Source organism: Prionailurus bengalensis, chromosome X (genome assembly GCF_016509475.1).
Source record: "Prionailurus bengalensis isolate Pbe53 chromosome X, Fcat_Pben_1.1_paternal_pri, whole genome shotgun sequence".
Classification (NCBI taxonomy): domain Eukaryota; kingdom Metazoa; phylum Chordata; class Mammalia; order Carnivora; family Felidae; genus Prionailurus; species Prionailurus bengalensis.
Window position 1 is genome coordinate 71681602 of NC_057361.1, and position 14783 is coordinate 71696384.

Here is a 14783-nt window from a genome sequence, read left to right on the forward strand (position 1 = left end):
GCCATAAATAATGTTAGTAAAAACACTTGGTGCATTTTTGTGTGAACATTTGTATTTTTATTTTTGGGGGGCAGCATAGAGACCTGTAGGTGAAATTACTGGGATAGGTAATTATATATTTACATTTTTGAGAAGCTATCAAACTATCTCCCAAAGTGGCCATACCATGTTACATTCCCACCAGTAGTGTATGAATGTTCCAATTTTTCAATATCCTTGTCAACACTTGTCATTTTTTGTGTGTGTCAGGTTTGGGTGCTGATGGTAGAACTGCTGTTTCATCCTTGAGCCCTAGGGAGAATATGCTACAAAAACTCTTCATTTTATGAAGTTGTTTTATTTATTTATTTTTTTAAAATTGTGTTTAGTTTTGGGAGAGTGCAAGCAGGGGAGGGCTAGAGATAGGGAGACGGAGGATCCAAAGCAGGTTCTGCGCTGGTAGGCTGACAGCAGCATGCCTGATGTGAGACTCAAACTCACGAACCATGAGATCATGACCTGAATCAAAGTCAGATGTTCAACCGACTGAGCCGCTCAGGTGCCCTAAAGTTGTTTCCAATTACAGTTGCAATGGCATGAGAATTAGGTTAATGTAAAAGTATAGAATTGATGTTAGTTGACTGATAGTGATAAATGAACATTCAGCTGGCTGTCCTCCAATTTATGTTAGTGTTAGTAAATCTGCTATTAATAATCAGAATAAGCATTCATAGGGGTCCAAATATTATACTTCACTGTTTTGATGTCTGAAGTATGGGAATGAATACTAGAATTAAGATAGAAAAGATTAAGTAGGGCTAGTACATCTAATATATTAGGGATGGAGCAGAAGATCACATAGGCAAATAAGAATCATTCAGGCTTAATACGTGATGGGGTATTTAAAGGGTTGTAATTGTCGGAGTCTCCTAAGAGGTCAGGTGAGAATAGTACTAGAGCAGATAGCATTAGAATAAACAATAAGAGTGGCTGCACCAATTCGCATTCCCACCAACAGTGCAAGAGGGTTCCCGTTTCTCCACATCCTCGCCAGCATCAATTGTCTCCTGTTTTGTTCATTTTAGCCACTGACTGTCGTGAGGTGATATCTGAGTGTGGTTTTGATTTGTATTTCCCCGATGAGGAGCGACGTTGAGCATCTTTTCATGTGCCTGTTGGCCATCTGGATGTCTTCTTTAGAGAAGTGTCTATTCATGTTTTCTGCCCATTTCTTCACTGGATTATTTGTTTTTTTGGGTGTGGAGTTTGTGAGCTTTTTATAGATTTTGGATACTAGCCCTTTGTCTGATATGTCATTTGCAAATATGTTTTCCCATTCTGTTGGTTGCCTTTTAGTTTTGTTGATTGTTTCCTTTTCAGTGCAGAAGCTTTTTATCTTCATGAGGTCCCAATAGTTCATTTTTGCTTTGAATTGCCTTGCCTTTGGGGATGTGTCAAGTAAGAAATTGCTGAGGCTGAAGTTGGAGAGGTTTTCCCTGCTTTCTCCTCTAGGGTTTTGATGGTTTCCTGTCTCACATTCAGGTCCTTTATCCATTTTGAGTTTGTTTGTGTGAATGGTGTAAGAAAGGGGTCTAGTTTCATTCTTATGCATGTTGCTGTCCAGTTTTCCCAGTACCATTTGTTAAAGAGACTGTCTTTTTTTCCATTGGATATTTTTTCCTGCTTCATCAGAGTTGTTGGCCATACTTTTGTGGGTCCAATTCTGGAGTCTCTATTATATTCCATTGGTCTATGTGTCTGTTTTTGTGCCAATACAGTGCTGTCTTGATGATGACAGCTTTGTAGTAGAGGCTAAAGTCTGGGATTGTGATGCCTCCTGCTTTGGTCTTCTTCTTCAAAATTACTTTGGCTATTCGGGGCCTTTTGTGGTTCCATACAAATTGTAGGATTGCTTGTTCTAGCTTCGAGAAGAATGCTGGTGCAATTTTGATTGGGATTGCATTGAATGTGTAGATCGCTTTGGGTAGTATTGACATTTTAACAATATTTATTCTTCCAATCCATGAGCATGGAACGTTTTTCCATTTCTTTGTATCTTCTTCAATTTCCTTTGTAAGCTTTCTATAGTTTTAAGCATACAGATCTTTTACATCGTTGGTTAGGTTTATTCCTAGGTATTTTATGCTTCTTGGTGCAATTGTGAATGGGATCAGTTTCTTTATTTGTCTTTCTGTTGCTTCATTATTGGTGTATAAGAATGTAACTGGTTTCTGTACATTGATTTTGGATCCTGCGACTTTGCTGAATTCATGTATCAGTTCTAGCAAACTTTTGGTAGAGTCTATTGGGTTTTCCATGTATAATATCATGTCATCTGCATAAAGTGAAAGCTTGACTTCATCTTTGCCAATTTGGATGGCTTTGATTTCCTTTTGTTGTCTAATTGCTGATGCTAGAACCTCCAACACTATGTTAAACAACAGCAGTGAGAGTGGACTTCACTGTCATGTTCCTGATCTCAGGGAGAAAGCTCTCAGTTTTTCCCCATTGAGGATGATATTAGCTGTGGGCTTTTCATAAATGGCTTTTATGATCTTTAAGTATGTTCCTTCTATCCTGAGCTTCTCGAGGGTTTTTATTAAGAAACGTGGCTGAATTTTGTTAAATGGTTTTTCTGCATCGATTGACAGGATCATATGGTTCTTTTCTTTCCTTTTATTAATGTGATGTATTACATTGATTGATTTGTGAATGTTGAACCTGTCCTGCAGCCCAGGAATGAATCCCACTTTGTCATGGTGAATAATTCATTTATATGCTGTTGAATTCGATTTGCTAGTATCTTATTGAGAATTTTTGCATCCATATTCATCAGGGATATTGGCCTGTAGTTCTCTTTTTTTTCCTGGGTGTCTGTTTGGTTTATGAATCAAAATAATGCTGATTTCATAGAATGAGTCTGGAAGTTTTCCTTCCCTTTCTATTTTTCGAAACAACTTCAGAAGTATAGGTATTATCTCTGCTTTAAATGTCTGGTAGACTTTCCCAGGGAAGCCATCTGGTCCTGGACTGTTAATTTGTTGGGAGATTATTGATAACTGATTCAATTACTTTGCTGTTTATGGTTCTGTTCAAGTTTTCTTTTTCTTCCTGTTTGAGTTTTAGAAGTGTGTGGGTGCTGAGGAATTTGTCCATTTCTTCCAGGTTGTCCAGTTTGTTGGCATATAATTTTTCATAGTATTCCCTGATAATTGCTTGTATTTCTGAGGGATTGGTTGTAATAATTCCATTTTCATTCATGATTTTATCTATTTGGGTCATCTCCCTTTTCTTTTTGAAACCTCTAGCCTGGCTAGAGGTTTATCAGTTTTGGGTATTTTTTCAAAAAACCAACTCTTGGTTTAATTGATCTGCTACAGTTTTTTTTAGATTCTATATTGTTTATTTCTGCTCTGATCTTTATTATTTCTCTTTTTCTCTTGGTTTGGGGTGTCTTTGCTATTCTTCCTGTATTTCCTTTCCATGTGCTTTTAGATTTTGTATTTGGGATTTTTCTTGTTTCTTGAGATAGGCCTGGATTGCAATGTATTTTCCTCTCAGGACTGCCTTTGCTGCATCCCAAAGCGTTTAGATTGTTGTATTTTCATTTTCATTTGTTTCCATATATTTTTTAATTTCTTCTTTAATTGCCTGGTTGACTCATTCATTCTTTTTTAGGATGTTCTTTAACCTCCATGCTTTTGGAGGTTTTCCAGACTTTTTCCTGTGGTTGATTTCAAGCTTCATAGCATTGTGGTCTGAAAGTATGCATGTTATTATCTCAATTCTTGTATACTTATGAATGGCTGTTTTGTGACCCAGGATGTGATCTATCTTGGAGAATATTGCATGTGCACTGGAGAAGAACATATATTCTGTTGCTTTGGGATGCAGACTTCTAAATACATCCGTCAAGTCCGTCTGATCCAATGTATCATTCAGGGCCCTTGTTTCTTTACTGACTCTGTGTCTAGATGATCTATCCAATGTTGTAAGTGGAGTATTAAAGTACCCTGCAATTACCACATTCTTCTCAATAAGGTTGCTTATGTATGTGATTAATTTTTTATATATATTTGGGGGCTCCTGTATTCGGCGCATAGACATTTATAATTGTTAGCTCTTCCTGATGGATAGACCTTTAATTATTATAGAATGCCCTTCTTCATCTCTTGTTACAGCCTTTAATTTAAATCTAATTTGTCTGATATAAGTATGGCTACTCCAGCTTTCTTTTGACTTTCAGTAGCATGATAGATAATTCTCCATCCCCTCACTTTCAATCTGAAGGTGTCCTCAGGTCTAAAACGAGTTTCTTGTAGACAGCAAGTAGATGGGTCCTGTTTTTTTTTTTATCCATTCTGATACCCTATGTCTTTTGGTTGGCACATTTAGTCCATTTGCATTCAGTGTTATTTTAGAAAGATATGGGTTTAGAGTCATTGTGATGTCTATTTTCATGCTTGTAGCGAGGTTTCTGGTACTTTGTCTCACAGGATCCCCTTTAGGATCTCTTGTAGGGCTGGTTTAGTGGTGATGAATTCCTTCAGTTTTGTTTGTTTGGGAAGACCTTTATTTCTCCTTCTTTTCTAAATGACAGACTTGCTGGATAAAGGATTCTCAGCTGCATATTTTTTCTGTTCATCACATTGAAGGTTTCCTGCCATTCCTTTCTGGCCTGCCAAATTTCAGTAGACAGATACATCAGGAGTCTTCTCAGTCTCCCTTTATAGGTTAGAGCCTGTTTATCCCTAGCTTCTTTCAGAATTCTCTCCTCATCTTTGTATTTTGCCAGTTTCACTATTATACGTTGTGCAGAAGATTGATTCAAGTTACGTCTGAAGGGAGTTCTCTGTGCCTCTTGGATTTTAATGACTTTTTCCTTCCCCAGATCTGGGAACTTCACAGCTATTATTTCTTCAAGTACCCCTTCAGCACCTTTCCCTCTCTCTTCCTCCTCTTGAATACCAATTATGCATATATTATTTAATTTAATTATGTCACTTAGTTCTCTAAGTCTCCCCTCATACTCCTGGATTTTTTTTATTTCTTTTTCTCAGTTTCTTCTTTTTCCATAATTTTATCTTATAATTCACCTATTCTCTCCTCTGCCTCTTCAATCCGACCTGTGGTCGCCTCCATTTTATTTTGCAGCTCATTTATAGCATTTTTTAGCTCCTCCTGACTGTTTCTTAGTCCCTTGATCTCTGTAGTAATAGATTCTCTGCTGTCCTCTATACTTTTTTCAAGGCCATTGATTAATTTTGTGACTATTATTTTAAATTCATTTTCTGCTATATTGCTTAAATCGTTTTTGATCAGTTCATTAGCTGTCGCTATGTCTTGGAGTTTCTTTTGAGGAGAATTCTTCCATTTCATCATTTTGGATAGTCCGTGGAGTGGTGGGTAACTGCAGGGCTCTTCCCCTGTGCTGTCTGGAGTAAGTTGCATTGGTGGGCGGGGCTGCAGTCAGACCTGATGTCTGCCCCCAGCCCACCCTGGGGCCGCACTCAGACTGGTGTGTACCTTATCCACCCCTCTCCCAGGGCAGGACTCACTGTCGAGTGGTGGGGCCTCTCTCTGGGCTACTTGCACACTGCCAGGCTTGTGGTGCTGTTTTGATTGGATCTGGCATATTAGCTGGGGTAGACCTGCAAGGTGCACAGGGGCAGGAGGGGCAGGCTCAGCTCGCTTTGCCTTCAGTGGTCTGCTTCAGGAGGGGCTCTGCAGCACCAGAAGGGAGGCAGACCCATCGGAGTGATGGATCCACAGAAGCACAATGTTGGGTGTTTGCACGGTGCATGCAAGTTCCCTGACGGGAACTGGTTCCCTTTGGGATTTTGGCTGGGGGATGGGCGAGGGAGATGGCGCTTCACAACACCTTTGTTCCCCACTAAGCTGAGCTCTGTCCTCTGGGGCTCAACAACTCTCTCTCCCAATATCCTTTAGCCCCCCGGCTCTCTGAGCAGAGCTGTTGACTTATAATATTCCAGAGTTTAAGTCCTACTGGCTGTCAGAACACACTCTGTCCTGCCCCTCCACTTTTGCAAGCCAGATTCAGGGGCTCTGCCTTGCTGGGTGGGCTGGCTGTCCCTCCACTGCCCTGGCTCCCTCCCACCAGTCCGTGTAGTGTGCACTGCCTTTCCTCCCTTGCTACCATCTTCCATGGGCCTCTCATCTATGCTTGGCTCTGGAGAGTCCGTTCTGCTAGTCTTCTGGTATTTTTCTGGGTAAATTAGATATATGTGGGTGGGATCTAAGCAATCAGGAGGACACGGTGAGCCCAGTGTCCTCCTACACTGCCATCTTCCTCGAGGGGGTGTGACATTTACCTTTCAGTATTTTTTTAAGTTTATATATTTATTTTGAGAGCGAGAGAGAGAGAGAGATAACAAGCGGGGAAGGGCAGAGAGAGAGGGAGAGATCATTCCAATCAGGCTCTTCACTGTCATTATTGAGCCCCATGTGGGGCTCAAACTCATGAACCATGATCATTACCTGGGTTGAAACCAAGAGCTGGATGCTTAACTGACTGAGCCACCCAGGGGCCCCCATTTAGTTGTTAGTATTAATGAAATAATATAAAGTAATAAAGAGCTGATTAAGATGATCATCAGCATGTTGTCATGAAAATGTAAGTATTCTTTTATCATTGGAGATGTCACATCTTAGAAACCTAATTGAAAGGGGTATGCCATAGAAATATACAGGACTCCAACCTATAATTTAACTTTGACAAAGTTTTGTAATTTTTAATAACATCTCATTATTGAGAAAAACGTAATGGTTATGGTGTTGGCTTGAAACAAGTTTGAGAAGTTTTGACTCCTTCCTTTCTTATTTTAGACTTATGCAAGTGGATTCTTCAAATATGTGAGATGGAGGACGGCATCAAAGTAGTCATTTGAAGTTAGAATTAATTGCCTCTACCATTGCTAGTTCTCATTTGGATGCAAAAGCTTCTCAAACTATAAAGATTATTAATATAACTGTGGTGATGAGATGAATGAGCCTGTTTATGAGATGGTATTTCATGTTGTGTACACATCTGGATAATTGGAATAGCATGAAGGTATTCTTGATAAGTCAAGAAAGTGTTATGGGAAGAAGATTATATCAACCTCAACAATTATAATTATGAAGTGAACTTTTGCCTAAGTAGAATTAAGTGTGCAGACTGAAAATAGAGGGAATCAATGAATGAAACTTCCAATAATAGCAAATACTGCTTCTATTGATAAGACATAGTGGAAATGTGCTACTATATAATATGTGTCATGGAGGAGAATATCTAGGAATGAATTAGCTAATACAATTCCTGTTAAGCCCCCCACTGTGAATAAATAGATAAAACCCAGGACTCATAACATGCCTGGTGATCATTTGATGTCACCTCCATGAAAGGTTGTTAGTCAACTAAATACTTTTACTCCTGTTTGGATAGCAATAATTATAAAGGCTGATGTAAGGTATGCTCATGTGTTGGCATTCATGCCTACAGTAAATATATGGTGAGCTCATGCAATGAAAGCTAGGAATCTGATGGACTTATGGCTGAAACTATTTCTATATATACAAAGGGTTCTTTTTTTCCTCCTGAATAATAGGTAATAATATGTGCAATCATTCCCAAATCAGGTAAAATTAGGATATACACTTCAGGGTGCCAGAAGAATCAATATATCAATATAGTTGTTATAAAATAGTGTCTCATATTTCTGTAGGGTCAAAAAATGTGGTACTTAGGTTGTGTTCTGTTAGTAACATAGCAATTCCAGTTGCTAAAACTGAAAGTGACAGAAGTAGAACAGCTGTAATTAGGACAAAACAAATGAATAAAGGTGTTTCATATTGGGATATAGCAGGTGGTTTCATGTTGATATAGTAATGAAGTTGATAGCCACTAAAATTGAGGATACACCTGCTAAGTAAAGGGGAAAAATAGATCTAGTGATGCTCCTGTGTGTGCTGGATTGCCAGCTAGAGGAGGATATACAGTCCAACTGGTTCCTGAACCTGTTTTAACTATGGATGATGTAAGAGTACAAATGATGGTGGTAATAGTCAGAAGCTTTTATTGTTGATTCAGAGAAATGGTATATCAGATGTTCCAATTATTAGTGGTACTAATCACTTTCCAAACCCTCCAATTATAATAGACAATATTATAAAGAAAATTATTATGAATATGTGTGGGCAGTCACAATTACATTATAAATTTTTTCATCTTACAGTATGGCCCTGGATTGACCTAGTTTGGCATGGATTATAACATTTAGGGTAGTTCCCACTATTCCAACTCATGCACCAAATAGAAGATACAGGGTGCCAATATCTTCATGATTTTGTAAAAATAATCAGTGGTTTATGAACATAGGTAAAATGACTGAGGAAAACATTAGACTATAATTGTAAAAACAAAGGTTGAGCCCTCTTTTTGTCAAGCTCTGTGGTGAATATATCGAATTACAAATTCAAAGAAGCAGCATTAGCACAGAAAACTCCCTTCAGACATAGCTTGAACTGATCTTCTGCACATCACATCATAGTGAAACTGGAAAAATACAAAGATAAAGAGATATTTCTGAAAGCAGCTGGGGACAAACAGACCTTAATGTACAAGGGTAGACACATAAATGTATTAGCAGAACTATCTACTGAAATTTGGCAGGCCAGAAAGGAATGGCAGGAAATTTTCAATGTCCTGAATAGGAAAAATGTGCAGCCAAGAATCCTTTATCCAGCAAACCTGTCATTCAGAATACAAAGAGAGATAAAGGTTTTCTCAGACAAAGAAAAACTGAAGTAATTCATCACCACTAAAACAGCCCTACAAGAGATCAGCATGGAATGTTTTTCCATTTCTTTATATCTTCTTCAATTTCCTTCATAAACTTTCTATAGTTTTCAGAATACAGATCTTTTATATCTTTGGTTAGGCTTATTTCTAGGTATTTTATACTTCGTGGTGCAATTGTGAATGGGATCAGCTTCTTTATTTGTATTTCTGTTGCTTTATTATTAGTGTATAAGAATGCAACTGATTTCTGTACATTGGTTTTGTATCCTGCGACTTTGCTGAATTCATGTATCAGTTCTACTAGACTTTTGGTGGAGTCTATTGGGTTTTCCATGTATAATATCATGTCATCTGCAATTTTGATGCCTTTGATTTCCCATTGTTGTCTGATTGCTGATGCTAGAACCTCCAACACTATGTTAAGCAACAGCAGTGAGAGTGGACATCTCTGTCGTTTTCCTGATCTCAGGGGGGAAAGGTCTCAGTTTTTCCCCATTGAGGATGATATTAGCTGTGGGCTTTTCATAAATGGCTTTGATGATGTTTAAGTATGTTCCTTCTATCCTGACTTTCTCGAGGGTTTTTATAAAAAAAGGATGCTGAATTTTGTCAAATGCTTTCTGTGCATCGATTGACAGTATCATATGGTACTTTTCTTTTATTAATGTGATGTATCACAGAGATTGATTTGCAAATATTGAACAAGCCCTGCAGCTTGGAATGAATACCACTTGATCATAGTGAATAATTCTTTTTATATGCTGTTGGATTCGATTTGCTGGTATCTTATTGAGAACTTTTGCATCCACATTCATCAGGGATATTGGATTGTAGTTCTCTCTTTTTGCTGGGTCTCTGTCTGCTTTAGCAATCAAAGTAATTCTGGCTTCATAGAATGAGTCTGGAAGTTTTCCTTCCCTTTCTATTTTTTGGAAAAGCTTGAGAAGGATAGGTATTATCTCTGCTTTAAATGTTTGGTAGAATTCCCCTGGGAAGCCATCTTGTCTAGGATTTTTGTCTGTTGGGAGACTTTTCATTACTGATTCAATTTCTTCGCTGGTTATGGGTGTGTTCAAGTTTTCTATTTCTTCCTGTTTGAGTTTTGGAAGTGTGTACGTGCTTAGAAATTTGTCCATTTCTTCCGGGTTGTCCAGTTTGTTGGCATATAATTTTTCATAGTATTCCCTGATAATTGCTTGCATTTCTGAGGGATTTGTTGTAATAAATCCATTTTCACTCATGATTTTACCTATTTGGCTCATCTTCCTTATCTTTTTGAGAAGCCTGGCTAGAGGTTTATCAATTTGTTTAGTTTTTTCAAAAAACCAACTCTTGGTTTCATTGATATGCTCTACAGTTTTTATAGATTCTATATTGTTTATTTCTGCTCTGATCTTTATTATTTCTCTTCTTCTGCTGGGTTTGGGGTGCCTTTGCTGTTCTGCCTGTATTTACTTTCCATGTGCTTTTAGATTTTGTATTTGGGATTTTTCTTGTTTCTTGAGATAGGCCTGGATTGCAATGTATTTTCCTCTCAGGACTGCCTTCGCTGCATCCCAAAACATTTGGAATGTTGTATTTTCATTTTCATTTGTTTCCATATATTTTTAAATTTCTTCTCTAATTTCCTGGTTGACCCATTCTTTCTTCAGTAGGGTGTTCTTTAACCTCCATGCTTTTGGAGGTTTTCCAGACATTTTCCTGTGGTTGATCTCAAGTTTCATAACATTGTGGTATGAAAGTATGCATGGTATGGTCTCAATTCTTGTATACTTATGAAGGGCTGTTTTGTGACCCAGTATGTAATCTATCTTGGAGAACGTTGCATGTGCACTCAAGAAGAAAGTATATTCTGTTGCTTTGGGGTCCAGAATTCTAAATGTATCTGTCAAGGCCATCTGATCCAATGTATCACTCAGGGCCCTTGTTTCTTTACTGACTCTGTGTCTAGATGATCTATCCATTGTTGTAAGTGGGGTATCAAATTCCCTGTAATTACCACATTCCTATCAATAAGGTTGCTTATGTTTGCGATTAATTGTTTTATATATTTGGGGGCTCCTGTATTCAGTGCATAGACATTTATAATTGTTAGCTCTTCCCGATGGATAGACCTGTAATTATTATATAATGCCCCTCTTCATCTCTTATCACAACATTTAATTTAAAGTCTAGTTTGTCTGATATAAGTATGGCTACTCCAGCTTTCTTTTGACTTCCAGTAGCATGACAGATAGTTCTCCATCCCCTGACTTTCAATCTGAAGGTGTCCTCAGGTCGTAATGAGTCTCTTGTAGACAGCATATGGATGGGTCCTGTTTTTTTTATCCATTCTGATACCCTATGTCTTTTGGTTGGCGCATTTAGTCCATTTACAGTCAGTGTTATTTTTGAAAGATATCAGTTTAGAATCATTGTGATGTGTGTAGGTTTCATGATTGTAGTGATGTCTCTGGTACTTTGTGGTCCTTGCAACATTTTACTCATATAATCCCCCTTAGATCTTTTGTAGGGCTGGTTTAGTGGTGATGAATTCCTTCAGTTTTTGTTTGTTTGGGAAGACCTTTATCTCTCCTTCTATTCTGAATGACAGACTTACTGGATAAAGGATTCTTAGCTGCATATTTTTTCTGTTCATCACATTGAAGTATTCCTGCCATTCCTTTCTGGTCTGCCAAGTTTCAGTAGATAGATCTTTCACTAGATCTATTGGTCTCCCTTTATATGTTAGAGCATGTTTATCCCTAGCTGCTTTCAGAATTTTCTCTTTATGCTTGTATTTTGCCATTTTCACTATGAGATGTCCTGCAGATCGATTCAAGTTATGTCTGAAGGGATTTCTCTGCACCTCTTGGATATCAGTACCCTTTTCCTTCCCCAGATCAGGGAAATTCTCAACTATTATTTGTTCAACTACACCTTCAGCCACTTTCTCTCTGTCTTGGTCTTCTGAAATTCCTATGATACGGATATTGTTCTGTTTTATTGTATCACTTAGTTGTCTAATTCTCCCCTCATACTCCTGGATTTTTTATCTCTCTTTTACGCAGCTTCCTCTTTTTCCATAATTTTATCTTCTAATTCACCTATTCTCTCCTCTGCCTCTTCAATCCATGTTATGGCTGCCTCCATTTTATTTTGCACCTCATTTATAGCATTTTTTATCTCCACATGACTATTTCTTAGTCTCTTGATCTCTGTAGCAATAGATTCTCTGCAGTCTTCTATGCTTTTTTCAAGACCAGTGATTAATTTTATGACTATTAATCTAAATTTTTTTCTGTTATATTGCTTAAATCATTTTTGATCAATTCTTCAGCTGTCGCTACTTCCTGGAGTTTCTTTTGAGGAGAGTTCTTCCGTTTTGTCATTTTGGATAGTTCTTGCAGTGGCTCCCAACTGCAGGGCACATCCCCTGTGCTATCTGGAGTAACTTGTGTTGGTGGGCAGGGCTGCAGTCAGACCCAATGTCTGCCTCCAGCCCACCACTGGGGCCACATTCAGACTGGTGTGTACCTTACCTTCCCCTCTACCAGGGGCAGGACTCACTGTGGAGTGGTGTGGCCCCTGTCTGGGCTACTTGCACACTCTCAGTCTTGTGGTGCTGCTTTGATGGGATCTGGCATATTACCCGGTGTGGATCTGCAAGGTGCACAGGGGCGGGAGAGGCAGTCTTAGCTTGCTTTGCTGTCGGTGATCCCCTGTGGGAGGGACCCTGCAGCACTGGGAGGGAGGCTGACTGGTGGGAGGGATGGATCCACAGAAGCACAGAGTTGGGTGTTTTTGAGGTGCAAGCAAGTTCGGTGACAGGAACTGATTCCCTTTGGGTTTTGGCTGGGGGATGGGAGAGAGAGATGGTGCTTGCCATTGCCTTTGTTCTCCCTGGAGCTGAGCTCTGACTTCAGCGGCTGAGCCACTCTCACTTCCAGTGCCCTCTCGCCCTCCCCACTCTCCGAGAGCAGAGCTATTGACTTTTAATATTCCAGATGTTAAGTCTAGCTGGCTGTCCCAACACATGGAGTCCAGCCCCTCTGCTTTTGCAAGCCCCTCAACTCTGCCTTGCTGCGTGGGTTGCCCCTCCACCACCCTTGCTACCTCCTGCCAGCCCATGCCTTTATTTTATAAGTGAAAGTTTGTACCTCTTAATTCCCTTCACCTGTTTTACCTATCCTCCCCGCCCCCCACACACACTGGCAACCACCAGTTTGTTCTCTGTATTTATGAGTCTGTTTCTGTTCTTTTTTGTTGTTGTTTATTTCACCTCACACCAGTTAAAATAGCTAGTATCAGAAAGACAAGAAATAACAAGTGTTGGCAAGGACTTGGAGAAAAGAGAACTCTTGTGCACTGTTGTTAGGAATGTAAATTTGTGCAGACACGGTGAAAAACAGTATGGGGGTTGTTCTAAAACTTAAAAATAGAATTACCATAGGATCCAGTAATTCACACTACTGAGTATTTACCAAAAGAAAATGAAAATACTAATTTGTCAAGATATGTGCACTAATTTGAAAAGATATATTAATTTATTTCATGTACTTTCAGTGTCTCAGTTTTTACTGTCATGAATTTCCTCCACTCCAAAGTTTTCTTTAGTGTAACATAGATTTTTGTTTACAATGTAAATCAAAACAAATCAAGTGTGTTTACTGTGGTTGTTGAATTAGATTACATTAGTTCTGTTCTATCTTGATTGTAAATAACAGCAAGAGATTATGAAGCTGTGTAAAAAGTGCTCTTATCTTAACAGCATTCTCATTTAGAATCCACTTTTTTTTCAATATATGAAGTTTAATGTGAAATTGGTTTACATACACCACCCAGTGCTCATCCCAAAAGGTGCCCTCCTCAATACCCATCACCCACCCTCTCCTCCCTCCCACCCCCCATCAACCCTCAGTTTGTTCTCAGTTTTTAACAGTCTCTTATGCTTTGGCTCTCTTCCACTCTAACCTCTTTTTCTCTTTCCTTCCCCTCCCCCATGGGTTTCTGTTAAGTTTCTCAGGATCCACATAAGAGTGAAACCATATGGTATCTGTCTTTCTCTGGATGGCTTATTTCACTTAGCATCACACTCTCCAGTTCCATCCATGTTGCTACAAAGGGCCATATTTCATTCTTTCTCATTGCCACGTACTACTCCATTGTGTATATAAACCACAATTTCTTTAGCCATTCATCAGTTGATGGACATTTAGGCTCTTTCCATAATTTGGCTATTGTTGAGAGTGCTGCTATAAACATTGGGGTACAAGTGCCCCTATGCATCAGTACTCCTGTATCCCTTGGATAAATTCCTAGCAGTGCTATTGCTGGGTCATAGGGTAGGACTATTTTTAATTTTTTGAGGAACCTCCACACTGTTTTCCAGAGCGGCTGCACCAATTTGCATTCCCACCAACAGTGCAAGAGAGTTCCCGTTTCTCCACATCCTCTCCAGCATCTATAGTCTCCTTATTTGTTCATTTTGGCCACTCTGACTGGCATGAGGTCATATCTGAGTGTGGTTTTGATTTGTATTTCCCTGATGAGGAGCGACGTTGACCATCTTTTCATGTGCCTGTTGGCCATCTGGATGTCTTCTTTAGAGAAGTGTCTATTCATGTTTTCTGCCCATTTCTTCACTGAGTTATTTGTTTTTTGGGTGTGGAGTTTGGTGAGCTTTTTATAGATTTTGGATACTAGCCCTTTGTCCGATATGTCATTTGCAAATATATTTTCCCATTCCATTGGTTGCCTTTTAGTTTTGTTGGTTGTTTCCTTTGCTGTGCAGAAGCTTTTTATCTTCATAAGGTCCCAGTAGTTCATTTTTGCTTTTAATTCCCTTGCCTTTGGGGATGTGTCAATTAAGAAATTGCTGCGGCTGAGGTCAGAGAGGTCTTTTCCTGCTTTCTCCTCTAGGGTTTTGATGGTTTCCTGTCTCACATTCAGGTCCTTTATCCATTTTGAGTTTATTTTTTGTGAATGGTGTGAGAAAGTGGTCTAGTTTCAATCTTCTGCATGT

At 39.0% G+C, this 14783-nt stretch overlaps 1 pseudogene; it reads right to left on the reverse strand.

The window, feature by feature from the left end:
• Positions 1 to 6921: 6921 nt before the first annotated feature.
• LOC122477262 lies at positions 6922 to 8354 on the reverse strand (annotated as a pseudogene).
• Between the last annotated feature and the right edge of the window lie 6429 nt (positions 8355 to 14783).